This window comes from Condylura cristata, unplaced genomic scaffold (assembly GCF_000260355.1).
Source record: "Condylura cristata isolate star-nosed mole 26May11 unplaced genomic scaffold, ConCri1.0 scaffold00007, whole genome shotgun sequence".
Lineage (NCBI taxonomy): Eukaryota > Metazoa > Chordata > Mammalia > Eulipotyphla > Talpidae > Condylura > Condylura cristata.
Window position 1 is genome coordinate 29742245 of NW_004567108.1, and position 12204 is coordinate 29754448.

The window sequence follows — 12204 nt, forward strand, 5'->3', positions numbered from 1 at the left end:
CATCAAATAATTTTATTTTTAGAATAGATTCAATCTGTAAAAATAACTATCTCATTTTATTTCCAGCTGCACATTCCAAATGTCTTCATACCATTCATGTTGACCTCTCTCATCCAATATCTGACTCCTTGTCAAATAAATTCCTGTATGTTGCCATCATTCTTTTTTCTGTTCTTTTTGTTCCTTTCTGTCAGTAGTCTTGACAAACTTTTATGTTGCAGTTCTGTTAATAATAATGCTTAAGATAAACATCATTTTGCTTCCTCTTTTCAGTTTGTTTGAAATATCTCATTATTTTCTATGTGTAATTTTATCTGAAATACATGCAAATCTAGTGAAAACAAAATGTATATCACATTGAATTTTGAACAGTCAAAATGAATGGATAATCATACATTTGAGACTTTACTAAGAAAATGATGTAGCCATGGTGTAGATTATCCAAGAGCCTCAAGGTGTTGTCTAGTAGATCTCACCTCAATAATGAGAGTGTCCCCATAATCTACAGTTTTATGTGACAACAGGTTGCTAATTGAGCAATGTGACAGATAACCAACAGGTTATCTAACCAACAGGTTAGATATCTAACCTCTAACCAACAGGTTGCTAATTGAGCAATGTGACAGACAAGCTCATTTTTGTAGTGTACTTCTTTTAATTAATTTAATAACTTTTTTTTTTTAAGATTTGTTTATTTATACAGAACTGGAGTACAGGCCAGAGATGCGGAGGGTGAGAGGATTCACCAGAGACAGAGTGAGGAGCAGAACAGGCAGATCGACGAAGTACACTGCTGAGGGGAGCAGCTGGCGGGTCAGGAGAGGTCTGCCTCTCCATGTGGGTCACCTCTGGGGCAGGCGGGGATCGAACTCATGCGGAAGTGGCTTAAGCTTTTTAGCGCTGTGTTTTAGCCCGCTGCGCCACCAGGGAGGGCATCTTTTAATTAATTTAAACTCACACTTAATAGCTATAATTCAACTTAGATGTCAATCATTTAGTTATGAGAATATGAGTTAAAGAACTTTTCAGATCACACCCTGGATACCTACACAGGTGTGTGGCCTTATAGATTCGGGTGAAAATGTCACTTATAAAAAACAATAACCCATGGTTATATCATTCTTATTTTCCCATTTAATTTTTTGATGAGTCTTTTATTGCTATAATTACTTCAATCCCGAATATTAAACAACTGACATTGCTTTTGATGTTTTTGGACGAACGTATGGAGATGTACTGTCCTTTCAGAGCAATACTGATCTAGGAGAAATCAAGACAAACCCTGAGAAAGGAGCTCTTTAGAGCACTGCCAGGGACGTGAGTGCTGAGAATTCTCTGAGGAAGAAGCTTTTAGGGAACTCTAAACCTATTTTGCCCTCTTGATGCTAGATTTTACAGCTATATTATTTGCACTTTTTCAGTTTTCAAAGGTTACCAGGGAATTGCAGAAAAGGTGATGGGAATAAGGCAAGTTAATACACCATAAACTTGCTCTTTATAGTAAAATTCTACCATTTCTTCATGTACAAATTTTCCTAGGATTGTTGCAGTCTGTAATTAATTTCTGCATTTCCACAAAAGTTTTATTCAGACCATTTTTACCAGTGTTCCCACTGGTTTAATGAAAGAACAGATTTTTATAGATCCTTACTTTACCATGCCAGAAATCCCCCTGTATGTTGTGTATGGCAGAATGCATTTTGTTTTTCACTTGAGATGATGATACGGGTTTTTTGTTGTTGCTGTTGTTGTCATTGTTAGTTATTGCATTGCATTATATTGAGTTTTTTTTTAATATATTTATTCCAATCTTGAGAATGCTGAGGTAAAATCATTTCATGATATACTATTCTTTTTATATGTTGTTATATTGGGCTTGCTAACTTTACTAGAACTTTTAAGTCTATATTTATATGGATTACTGCTCTTTAGTTTTATTTTAATATTTGGGTCTGGCTTTGTTCTGGTAATGCTAGTCTCACAGAGTGAGTTTGGGAAATATTCTCCTTTCAATTTTCTGTGTTTGTGTAAAACTGTAATTATTTATTCATATAGAAAGATTACACCAATGAAGCCATCTGAGACTTCATTTGTAAAGAGACCTTTAAATACAATTCCAGTTTCTGCAATAACATAGAGCTATTCATGTTTTCTTGAATAACATATACAGTTTATGTCTCGCAGGAGTTTGTCTTTTCTATCTTTGTTGTTCATATTTATAGTCATAAACTTGTTTATGATATTTTCATATTTATTTGTTGTTCAATATCTCTAGTGCCCACAATAAATAAATAATAAATGTTACTCATGTTATTCCTTATATTGGTGATTTATGTTTCTTTTCTTATGGTTAGTATTTTGAGTAGAGATTTTTTTTTAAATCAATTTTCTAACAGAATCAGAGGCTTGACTTTTCTTTTAAAATTTTAATAATTTTCATTACAGTTGCTGTTTTCCTTCCTTTATGTTATTGACACTTTAATTTCAATTCTTTTCAAATTTCTTATTAGGGGCTGTAATTAACATGAGAAAAAAATTTTCCTGTTCTAATGTAGGTTTTGAGCATAAAAAGACATACTACAAATTTTAAAGTGCTGTGTTTGCTTTCTCTTTCTGTACAACATACATTTTAATGTTTATTTAAATTAAATGCATTATTTAGTGCATGCCTTTAGTATTCTATAAACTGCCATATTATTGAATTTTATTTCCTTTATGATTAGAAACACAATTTATGTAACCTTGGTGTTTAAAAATCTTGTTATTTGTTTTATTGCCCCAAATATAGTTTATCTCAGTAAATATTCTGGGTATACTTGAAAATAATTTGCAATGTCTTGATTTTCAGAGAATTAATCATAGATTAGTTTTATTTGGCTAAAAATAAAACTAATAAAATTGAGCACAAATTAGTTTTTATTTGGCTAAAAATATCAAAAAGTCTATATCTCGCATGGTTTTCTATTTACTATTTTAAGAAATATTATATTTCTTTACTTTTCTTAAGTTAATAGGCTAGTATATTGAGCAGTTTTAGTTTACAGAATAATTGAATGGAAAATACAGAATTCCCATAATAATTTTCCAAAGCTACACTTAGCCACCAGCTTCCCCAAACTATTAACATCTTGTACTAATGTAATATTTGGCACAATTGATGGAGTAATACTTTTACATCATGATTAACTAAAATGGCTTGTTAGCATTCTGGTTCATTCTTTGTGTTGTATGGTTTTGTAAGTTTTGCCAAAAACATATTGACATTTTACAGTCTCTAAAATGTTGCCTTATTCATACTGGCATATAATTGGAATGCTATGGTATGTACCTCTTCAGAATTTTTTTTAACTTTGTAATATACACTGAAAATTCATCCATGTCTCATCTCTTTGTATTGTTGAATAACGTTTCATTGTAAGGATTCTATAGCATATAGAATGCAACATTATATAGATGGATGAGTGTCTAGCACACATATGTCTACTAAAGGACTTCTAAAATGCTTCCAACTTTTGACACTTTGAATAAAGGTTCTATAAACATCTGTATGTCTGGTTTTATGGGATATGTTTTATTTGATTTGTAAACATTTTATTTCAAGCTTTATAACTTTATATGTAAAGGGAACTAGTAAAATGTTTGCTTTATGTTATTATTTTTTATATTTTGGCAGTAATTTCATATAATCTTGGTTATTTTCAAATATTTGGAGCTATTTGTAAGGTATATTCTCTTTAAAAAAAAATTCACATTGAGACAACTAATGCTTTTTAGGGGTAGTAATAATTTTATATCCTTACTAAATTATATTAATTTATTTCATTTAGCTCTTCAACCTTGATTGAAATACTTTTGTAGAAAATAAACTCATCAGGTTGATGAGTTGATTGTAATAATAATGTGTTGATGATGATGATGATGATGATGATGATAAAAGTAGTAGCAGTTACTGCTGACACACCTAAATAGTGTTTAATTCTGGGTATTGGGCCTAGTACTTCATACAAATGAACTCCGCTCTATAGTCCTCTTCAAGATAGGGTTAGAATACTCTTAAGAAGAAAATGTATAGTCCAAAAAGCACTTTAGTAAGATTGTGATGGCTTTGTTTAAACTCCATAGATTATATATTCATGTTTACTTTTCTGTTAAATTTCTTGTAGTAAATGCATTTAGAGATTATTATATAAATGTTGGACAAAAGAACTGAAACTAAAAAGTACTTGAATGAAAGTATAGGGCATCCACTACAAACCCCTGCTACAAAATTATATTTGGGTCTACACCAGCAGCAAGGTAAATAAAAGCTAAAGTGAATGAGTAGGATTGTACCAACTGAAAAGGTTTTGTAGCACAAAAAAAAAAAAAAAAAATCTCACACACACAGAGACACACAAAGACAATCTACAGAATGGGGGGAAAAAAATTCAGGCCCTCGATGGTAGTGCAGCAGGTTAACGCACCGCACTCAGAAGCTAAAGCCACCTCATCATGAGTTCAATCCCCGCCTGCCCCAGAGGTGATCCACTGGGCGCGGCAGACCTGTCCTGAATCGCTAGGTGCTCCCCTCAGCAGCATACTTCGTCGATCTGTCTGTTCAGCTTCCCACTCTCTCTTTGATGAATCCTCTCACTGCCCCTGCACCTCCGGCCTGCACCCCAGTTCTGTATGATTAAATAAATAAATCTTTAAAAAAAATTGCATAGTGCATCTGACAAGAGGTTAATCACTACAAAATTTACAAAGTACTTGCAAAATCCAGCCGCAAAGTAACAAGATTCAATGAAATAACAAGATTCAATGAAAAAATGAACAAAGTACCAAATAAGCACTACTCAAAGAAGACTTACCCTATAGATATATGAAAAGATGTATATCACTCTTAATAAAAGAAATGCAAATTAAACCACTCTTTGATACCATCTGAACCAGGTGAGAATAGCCCATGAAATTACCCACTTCCCTGTTTTCTACCCTTGCCTCGGGGAGCTCCCCCACAGGCCTAAGGCAGAGTGAATAAAGTGGGAAACAGCAGGCCAGCATCCGACTAAGAACAGCTGGAGTTGCTCACAGCTGAGGCTTGTGAGCCCATCCACAGGAGCCCACAGCAACAGCCTGAAGGTCTGGCTGTATAGCACCAAATGTTGCACCAGAACACCAGGAGGGGGCGCCAAATGCACACTGTTAACTCCTTTCAACCCCTGAGCACCACCCCAACCCCCAACCCCCACCCCTCAACCCCCACCCCGGGGGCCTACAAGGGCCTCCCTTGGCCTCAGCTAGAACTCAGTTGTTCAATTGCAGTTAGCTCCAATTTTACTTATCATACATGGTGCTAGCTATGTTGAACTCACTTGTGAGCTTAATGACGTCAGCTGTTTTGTTATTATACAAGGTATTAATCCTTTGTTACTAAGCGTTTTGGTCTTTAGCACTGATTTTATTATAAAAATGCTGTTGTGAATTTCATTCTTTTTGGCAACCCCTCTGGGTTGTCTGTTTTTGCTGGAGGATAGTAATGATAAAGAATTTGGCAGACATTGCTGGTGTTGCCAATTTTATGGTAGAAAAAAACCGGGAAATAAATGCTTACAATAATCTGAGGCTTGGACACCGTGTGTATTTTTGCTGAGAGATGTGAGCCAGCAAATGAGACAGGTGAAATTCAGGAACTATTCAGTGGAACAGTTGATACTTGAGGCAAATTTGTAGTACCAGTGAGGAAGACACACCCAACTTCTTTCTTTTTAAAAAGATTTATTTATGTATGCATACAGAAATGGGGGAAAGCCAGAGTGCAGGGCCAGCGAGAGGATTCACCAGAAACAGTGAGAAACAGAACAGGCAGATCGACAATGTACACTGCTGAGGGGAGCAGTGGGCGGGTCAGGAGATCCCTGCTGTACCATGTGGGTCACCTGGGGGTGGGGATCAACCTATCACTGAAGCAGCCACAGCTTGGCTTAGCTTCGCAGTACAGTGCTCCAACCCGCTGCACCACCAGAGAGGGCCCCCAACTTACTTATTTCACGCCTGTGCTCCCAGTGCTCATAACAGGTCCCCATATGGCAGGGGCATATCAGTCAATTCACTGCTGAATTTTGGGTCATATTGTAGCTCTGGCTTTACCTGGCTTATTGTTTTCTTGGGACAGTGGAGATGGGTTGTAAAAGGAAATGAGATTTTTGAGCTTTCAGACCAGAGTCAATTTTAACTGCTACGTGTTGTAATCAATAGCTACAGATGGTGCTGGTTGTTGAGAACTGGGTGGTCAAGTGTTCAAGTCTGTGTATTCTGCAGCACCTGGGGCCTTTGGTTGTCAATACTACATGATCCATCCTCTGTAACTGGAAACTTTAAGTCAAATGACCTGTAAACTAAACGAAAAGATTAGTAGTACAGGGTCTTAAAGACCCAACGGGGGAAATTTTGTGTAAGAGATCATAATACCCTTCAAGCTTTTGACTTGAGAGGATATCATGTTTTCACCGCTGCTCCCCTCAGCAGTGGGAGATATGAGGGTCCTTTAATTGCATCCGAGCACAAGTTTCCTCGCAGTCCACTGGAGAAAACGAAATGGAGAGGAGTAAGGGATGCCTGTAAGGTAATGTAGAAGCTTTTCTGATATTTTGAGATAGTATTATTTTATATATGTTATATATATTCCAACTTTCTATGGCTATGGCTTGTATTTCTTGGTTTACTTAATTAAATGGAGATGGCTTTTTACACAACTAAATCATCATTTTTTCCGCTTATTTCTTGTTTAAAAGCTCCTTCCCTATCTTGAAGCCTAATATATTTTTTTATACAGTCAAGGGAGCCCAATAAGACATGCTATCACACCTTTTCCTTATCCCTTGATAGATAATAATTAATGCATACTGGGCTTGGATGTAATCACTAGGCTCAACACTCTGCTTTCATTGATTTTCCAATAAGGTTTAAAGCTATGCAGAAGAAACTTCTTTTTTCTTTTTTTTTCTTCCAGTGGTTAATTTAATTTTCTCCCCTACTGAACCAAATTATTTATTTGCTAGCACAGTCTTTATTTATCATCTCTTCATGTCTCCTATCTGTTGCCAGTATAATCACAACTCATAACAATTAGCAGCTGTTTCTTAGTATTTCTGTTTTTACCTAGTAACTGTTAATTTCAAAAATAATGTATTCTTATTTCTAATAAAGTATCTTAATGATAAGCTAATAAGCCTGAAAATTATTAAAAAACTCATCTCAGTTTGTCATATATGTAAAGTATATTTACATTTCAATTAACATTAACAATTTAATATTTTATATTGCAAATTGTTTACATGCTTTATTTCTTGTGATAACTATAATATTGACTCACATTTTTTCAAACTCTACCAAAATATTTTATTGTTGTTTATTATCTTATTTTCAAATATTGAATATCTTCAGTAGCATTTATCGTTAATCTTCCTTGTTAAGTTAATCTTCATTGACTTAATTGAACTTTATTAGCCTGACTTTCTAATGTGATAACCAGATCTTGATCTAGAAAAATCGATTGTAATGCCAGCAGAGCATGAAGAAGGTTTTCTATGAGTACAGGCAGATGGGTAAAGGAGAAGTCCCAGAGTTCCGAGTGGTGTTTTCACACTTTCAGTGATCTTTGTACTGAGGCAATCAGGTGCAGGGCAGGCAGGGGTGCCTGGTGCTGATGGGCCACCAAGCCTCCCCATGAATCCTCACAGTTCCTGGGCTCTTTGGCATTCGCTCGTGGTCTCTTTGCTTGTCTCCACTGTACTCATTAAGGTCCTCTGCTGCCTGTCCTCTGTAATGCCCCCTTATCCAGATCTTGGCGCAGGTATGCCTACTCACCCACAACACAGACCAGGTGTCCACCGTCAGGCATACCCCAAGCCCACTCACCACTGGTAACAGCGATAGAGGCCAAGCACAAAAGCCCAAGCAACCTCCATTCACCAAACACTATTTTAAAGCTATCGTGTTCTTTACATGTACTGAAAAAGGCTGAAGGTATCTCATCGGTGGTCCTAATACTCAACATAGCACAGAAATACTTGAAGTGGCACATATGTGTAGAATTATACATGTATGTTCTATTACAGATTCAAAGTTATATAAAACTAAAAAAAAAGTTTTATGAAAGATCATTGTGTAGCCTTCGAAGGTAGTAATGATGCATCTGTATATATATAGGTATATATATTTGTATATATTTATTTATGCTTCCAGCTCTGGGGGGGCCAGAGCTGCAGATGCAGTGAGAGGATTCACCACAGACAGAGTGGTAGATTGACTGAAAAGTACTACTGAGGGGAGCAGCAGGCAGGTCAGGAGAGGTCTGCCACACAGCAGGGATTACTTCCAGGGCAGGGAGGGTTGGAACTCATGCTGAGGTAGCTTTAACTTCTCAATGCTGTGCTTTAACACGCTGGCCACCAGGAAGGGCCCGCAAATGTTACTTTAAAAAAAAAAGTTGTATACAGAACTGGGGTACAGGCCAGAGGTGCAGGGGCAGTGAGAGGATTCACCAGAAACAGAGTGGGGAGCAGAACAGGCTGACTGATGAAGTACACTGCTGAGAGGAGCAGCGGGCGGGTCAGGAGAGGTCTGCTGCACCATGGGGATCACCTTCAGGGCAGGCGGGGATCCAACTCAGGCTGAAGTGGCTTTAGCTTCTTAGTGCTGTGCTTTAACCCACTGTGCCACCAGGGAGGGCCACATGTTACTTTTTTTAAATTGTATTTGGGGAAGATGATGTTAATCTCTCTGTTCCATCACAGTAAATATAAAAAACTGGATTCTTTTAAGATACGAAAAACTAGCTCATTTACTTGCAAACATGAAATGTTTCCATAAATTATTTGCAAATATATGAAAGTTTGTAAAGGAGAAATTGATGCAAATGAGTAAAAAACTATTATGTAAATTATTTCAATACACTATGCATACAGATAAATAGACATAACATGACTATACACACATATTTGGATTTTTGCCAACTGAACACAACTGTATAACTAGCATTTAAATCAATATAGAAATGAGCATGCCAGAAGCTGCCTTCATTGTCCCAGCTGTTTTTTTATGCTCTGTAGCATTGTGTCATGTGAATATACCATGAACTTCTTACCTAACCACTATTGATAATATTTTTGCTAGAGTCCTATTTGTAGTTGCTATGAATACTAGTTCTATAAGTAAAGAATATAAAATTTTTGAGCTAAAAAATTAGGCGCAGGGGGCTAAAGCACAGCACTAAGAAGCTTAAGCCACTTCCTCATGAGATCTATCCCTGTCTGCCCCCAGAGGTGACCCACAGGGCACAGCAGACCTCTCTTGACATACCCGTTGCTCCCCTCAGCAGTGAACTTCGTTGATCTGCCTGTTCTGCTCCCCACTCTGTCCCTGGTGAATCCTCTCACCCTCCGCATCTCTGGCCTGTACCCCAGTTCTGTATGAATAAATAAATCTTAAAAAAAAATAAATCATTTACAGTAGAATCTAAATCACCAAGTAGTTAACACCAAATATAGTAAACTATATGCAAAACATCTTTCCTGAAAATACTTTTCTAAAATTTGTGGGATGAAAGTTTTATTGTTCAATGTTTTATTTCTTTTCCAAAATGATCTATGTTTTCAGTGGACTGCTTCAAAAGTCCAAGATTCTCTCTATAAGGAAATTCACAAGATGATTTAAATATTTTCCAAGGCAAAAAATCAAGAATACCTAAAATAATAATAAATGACAAGTTAACTTCTAAATTCTGTAACTCTCAGAAGCACTTAAGTTCATGCATGATTACAAATCTATTTCCCTATGAGTATTTAAGTTTCCTACTAAATGACAGTTCCACAACTATGGTGGTATTCACTGTGAATATTGTTTGTGGCTGAGGAATGCTTTTAAGATATGAGAGGGACTCTATTGATTAATGCTGTTCTGAACTGCAAATACTATCATAAAGGAAAATTCTTTTGCCTTTTAGGAAGAGCAGGCCACACGGATATTTCATTCTTTGTTTTAGCTGAGACTTCTTCCTCCCTTAATCTAGGGATTTTCATCAATATTTAAAATGATAGCTTTCCCCCAAAGGAAGTCATACACAGATAATTCAATGATTATTGTATTCCAATTCTGATGCAATAATCTTGGAGGAAATACAATGTAATTCATAAATTAAAAAAAAAAATAGAAAACTGGCATCCTGTCATGTTGGGACTGCTGTATGTGCTAAAATCCTTTATTTCTGTAAAGCACTTATATTAAAAATGACCTCTTTGACTTTGCATTGCATTGTATGAGAAGTTTGAAGGTTAAATGCCTGAGCACTTTTTTTTTAAACAGTGAGAACACTAACAGAACTTTTGTCAAAATACTCAACTACCCAAATTGATACTACATTCACCATACACTATGAGTTCCCATATTCTGCCAAGAGTGTGATGAGTGAAGGATACCATTTGTCCTTCTTTGTCTAATACTTTTACTAACTTTCCCAATTGCATATGTTGCTGAGCACTGAATTTGATTAGACTATATAACTAGTTTATAGAACATTGGGATTTGATATTCTTTCAATACCCATAGTTCCTCTGATTTACCAGAGATCATATAAAACATTTAGTAATTAATTAGGTAATGCATATTACTAACTGAATTGGGGAGATGAGAGAGGCATATATAAGTAATTGAAACTGACATGATATAAAGATAATAAGTTTAAATTTTTAGATAAAAAAATTAAGCATTACTTTACCAAGTTGATTTGAACATTGCTAGAAATATTGAAATTGGGCCCTTCCTGGTGGTGCAGCAGTTTAAAGTAATAGCGCTGTGAAGCTAACCACAGCCACTTCAATGAGATTTCGATGCCTGGCCAGGGAGGTGAGCCACATGACGTGGCAGACCTCTCCCGACCCGTCCGCTACTTCCCTCAGCATTTATTTCAGTCAGTCTGCCTGTTCTGCTCGCCATTCTGTCCCTGGTGAGCCCTCTCACTTCCCACACCTCTGGCCTGTACCCCTGTTCCTTTATGCATAAATAAGTAAATCTTAAAAAAAAAAAAAAAAGAAAAAGAAAAAAGAAATATTCGATGCAAAAAAAATGGCTGCCACCAGTTTGGCCATTCTTTGCAGCAAAGTCTCCACTGCTCTGAAGATTTCTAGGTCCTTAGTAAGTCTTCAGGCCCCAGGTGGCACAGGTTGCAGATTTCTCTTAGCTTGTTGCCTGAGAATACAATTGATATCCCATCTTTTAACCAGTGTAGATTACTTCATACCACCTTGTCAAGGAAAGGACTAGAAGAATTTTTTGATGACCCAAAGAAATAGGGGCAAGAAAAAGTGAAATCTGGAGCCTCATGGACCTGTAAGCAATTGAGAAACAAGAGCAATGAAGATTTACATAAACTTTGGTATGTGCTACTGAAAGAAAGGTGCATGCTTCTAACTCTAAAGTAGGCCAAGAGTCAGGGTTTGCCAATGCCAAGTCCAGAGAGGTTGGAATAGGTAGTATATTCCATGGATGCATTAGATAAAGTTGTTCAGGAAAGAAAAGCTGCTATAAGACTTCTTCAGACTAGTCAAGAAAAAGCTAGACCTGGTGCTTGGAGAAGAGACATCTTTGGAAGAATCACATGGTACAAGTTCAAACAGTGGCCTATACAGTGGTACCTAAACAAAAGATACAATAGGAAATTATTTTTTGTGATGCTCTATGTGGATCACTTTGTCAGATTGAAACTTGAGAAACAAATGTGCATCAAACCAGTAAGAAAAGTTTAGAGAAAAAGAAAGAAAAATGTCTTTAGGAAAAGTGTCCACATCTTTCTCAAGCTCAGAAGACAAATCTTACCTAAGATGTCTAAGCTCTTCACTGACCATTTTTGGTTTTGATTTACAAGAGTGAATATATGTTAAAAAAAAAAAAAAAGAAATACTTGAAATTAGCAAATTTTTCATATATACTGGGTGAGCAAAAACACATTTGTCACTCTTTGTTACCTATGTATAGGAAGTTTGTACTTCATAAATAATATGATTCAAAGTCTGGCAAGATGGTGACAGAGTGAAGCTACCTGTCTTGTCTTTTCCACATATTTACAGCCACATTATATTTAAACAAAGGCAACAACTTCTGAATGATGAATAGATTATTACTGTTTATATTAAAAGCAAAAACACAGTAGAAGAAGGGTAGGAAAAG

The 12204-nt window shown here is 36.2% G+C and overlaps 1 pseudogene; it reads left to right on the plus strand.

Annotated features, from left to right (window-relative positions):
• Positions 1-11103: 11103 nt before the first annotated feature.
• Positions 11104-11857, plus strand: LOC101623470 (annotated as a pseudogene).
• Positions 11858-12204: the final 347 nt, after the last annotated feature.